The 3,258-nt window shown below is 47.1% G+C and overlaps 1 pseudogene; it reads left to right on the forward strand.

The window, feature by feature from the left end:
• The first annotated feature begins 868 nt into the window (after positions 1–868).
• Positions 869–2,389, forward strand: LOC112907418 (aspartyl aminopeptidase pseudogene; annotated as a pseudogene).
• The last annotated feature ends 869 nt before the right edge of the window (positions 2,390–3,258 follow it).

Genomic DNA, 3,258 nt, shown 5'->3' on the forward strand with positions numbered 1-3,258 from the left:
TTCCTGGACTGCTTTAAACAAAACATAGTCCTTACAGTTTAGGATCAAACTGTAACTTTCACTGAGTGGTTTACTTCAACACCATGGCCAACGTAGTAGTGCCAAGGAAAGAACAGAGAATTTGTCCTTACAGAGATTGCAGAGGACAGGAGGAAATCATTGTCAAACTATACACTACCTATGCTGGGATTATAATGTGTCTGTTATTTGAAACGGAAAATAGCTATATTTCTTCCTCATTATAAGGAAATCATTAAAAATGTAAGTCAGTTCTATAAATAACCCCAAATTTATCCATCAGCCAAAGATAGCGTTAAGATTTTGGTATGTTTTCTATCAGACAATTTTTTCATATTGTAGCATTTGCATGTATGCGTGAATGTGTGTGCATGTCTAAGGAAGAAATAATCCATGTGTAAACTTAGCTACAAGAGCTCTAGGATAAGAAGTGTGAGCTTGGAAATCTCTGCTTTCCAAAAATCACTGGGGTCAGAATAAGAAAGCTATCATATAATTAGTGTTAATCCCACTAAATCAAATATAAATTGCCTTATATATTATTACAAGAAAATTAAGTTTGAACACCTAACTCTGGGAAAGGAACAGGGAGCGGTGGAAGGGGAGGTGGGGGGGGGGGGGTGACTGGGTGATGGGGGGCACTTGGTGGGATGTTATAGCATAACACTGGGTGTTATGCTATATGCTGGCAAATTGAACTCCAATAAAGAAAATAAAAATAAATAAAAAATACGTTTGAAATCTAAATTATAGCTGAGAAACAGATCGGACATTAAACTGTTTTCCACCTAAAAACTTTAGGGATCTTAATATACAGAAGCCATTCTACTAATCATATTAAAATGCTAGTATGAGAGGACGCGGGCACACGGGTGGGGTCCTGCAGGTGGCCGTGACCCGGAGGGCCCGCAAAGAGGCGGTGCAGGCCGCGGCCCGGGAACTCCTCAAGCTCGTGATCCGGAGCCCCCCTCCTTTCCACGCGGTGGCCGAGTGCTGCAGCCGCCTCCTCCAGGCTGCCTTCCATGAACTCAAAGAGCCGGAGAGCTGGGATCCCAAGCGGGAGAGCAAGTACTTCCTGACCGGGAGCTCCTCCACGATCATCAGATCATCGCTTTTGCTGTGGGAGGCCAGCGTGTTCCTGGCAATGGTTTCAGCCTCACCGGGGCCCACCGGGACAGCCCCTGCCTCCGGGTGCACCGGCGCTCCCGCCGCAGCCAGGTGCGCTTCCAGCAGGTTGGCCTGGAGACCTCTGCTGTGGGATCCGGAGCACCCGGTCCGACGGGGACCTGACCTTGGCTGGACGCGTCCTTGTCAAGTGCCCTCCCTCCGGCCGGCTGGGTCAGCGGCTGGGGCACGCGCACCGGCCCATTCTCCGCATCCCCCACCTGGCCATCCGTCTGCAGTGAGATGTCAGCGAGAACTTTGGGCCCCACACGGAGCTGCCCTTAGTCCCCATTCTTGGCGCAGCAGCCCCGGAGGAGCTGGAGAAGGGGACTCCTGAGCCTGGGCCTCTCAAGGCTGCAGGTGACCGCCACCACTCGTTCTCATGTCCCTTCTGTGCGCCCGTCTGGGACTGAGCCCTGAGGAGCTCTTGGAGGTGGAGCTGGGCCTTGCTGGCTCGCAGCCTGCGGTCCTGGCTGGGTCCTATGAGGAGCTCATCTTTGCGCCTGGCTACACGATCCGCACAGCTGCTTCTGTGCCCTGCAGGCTTTGATGCACTCCTGTGTGGCCCCTGCCTCTTTGGCCCTGGAGCCCCACGTGCGCATGGTCGCCTTCTGTGACAACGAAGAGGCGGGCTCCGAGGGCGCCCAGGGGGCGCAGTCACTGCTGACAGCTGGTGCTGCGCGGCATCTCGGCCTCCTCCCAGCACCTGACGGCCGTCGAGGAAGCCATCCCCAAACCCTACATGATCAGCGCAGACGTGGCCCACGCCATGCACCCCAACCGCCCGGACAAGCACGAGGAGAACCACAGGCTCCCCTTCCACAAGGGCCCTGTGATCAAGGGGAACAGCAAGCAGCGCTGTGCCTCGAACGCGGTTTCCGAGGCCCTGATCTGACAGGTGGCCAATAGTGTCGGGGTGCCCCTGCAGGATCCCATGGTGCAGAATGCCTCTCCCTGTGGGACCACCATCGGACCTATCTTGGCTTCTCGGCTGGGCCTGCAGCTTCTAGATTTAGGCAGCCCCCAGCTGGCCATGCACTCCATCCGGGAGACCGCCTGCACCTCAGGAGTCCTCCAGACCATCAGCCTCTTCCAGGGCTTCTATGAGCTCTTCCCTTCTCTGAGCTGTAACCTCTTAGTGGATTGAGGCCTCTTGGAAAGACTTCTCTTACACTTGAGAAGTTGTCAACTGAGCTGAAGCTGGATTATTAAAGTGGATTTTTCACATAAATAAAAAAATAACTAACTAACTAACTAAATAAATAAATAAATAAATAAAATGCTATTATGAGTTAGAATAAGCACAAGTGAATTGCCACAGTTCTATTCTGGTATTTGGTATTATTAAGAATGCCTGTATTTAAAAAAAAAAAAAAATGCTTGTATTTTAAAAATCTCATATTACTGGATCTCTACCTTATCTACCAAATTTGGCCTTAAAACCTTGCTTAAAAAAGTAATGTAATCCTATACATTCACCAACATTTAAGTCTTGTGAAAGGTAGGAAGTAATTAGTATCAAATGTTTCTTAAATTAAAGACCATCTGCTTTTAATTTTTCCTCAGCTGTCTTATCTACTTTCACTATGGAAAATATTAACTTTCCACAGATTAGGCATGATTGAAACAATTTTTAAGAGGGGAGAAGAATTGGTAGAACTATTATACAATAAAGTTGAAATGAGAACATCTCAAATATGCAGGTGAGTGCTTTTTTTCTTAACTACTTTGCAAATGTTTCAACTCAATGCTTTTTATTATATGACTGCTCACCTAAAAAAGGAAATAAATATTCATGTGGCCTTCTGAATTATTTTATGTATCACATTCAGGCATTACTGATGAGCTCTAGCAATCAGATTTTGAACATTATCTAAAATAATTTACTGAAGCCTCAGAGATTTTTTTTGTTATACCGTAGTGAAAAGTATTTCACTATATTTCAATACATCTTACATTAAATTAGTTGTTTTGAGCAAAATAAAGTCAACCTATAGTCTTGACTTAATATACAGTTTATAAACTTCAATGTTAAATGATTTTTTCCTGATTTCAGAGTTGCCTTGCACACTGCTC

The sequence above is a fragment of the Vulpes vulpes genome, chromosome 4 (genome assembly GCF_048418805.1).
Source record: "Vulpes vulpes isolate BD-2025 chromosome 4, VulVul3, whole genome shotgun sequence".
In the NCBI taxonomy this organism is placed as follows: Eukaryota; Metazoa; Chordata; class Mammalia; order Carnivora; family Canidae; genus Vulpes; species Vulpes vulpes.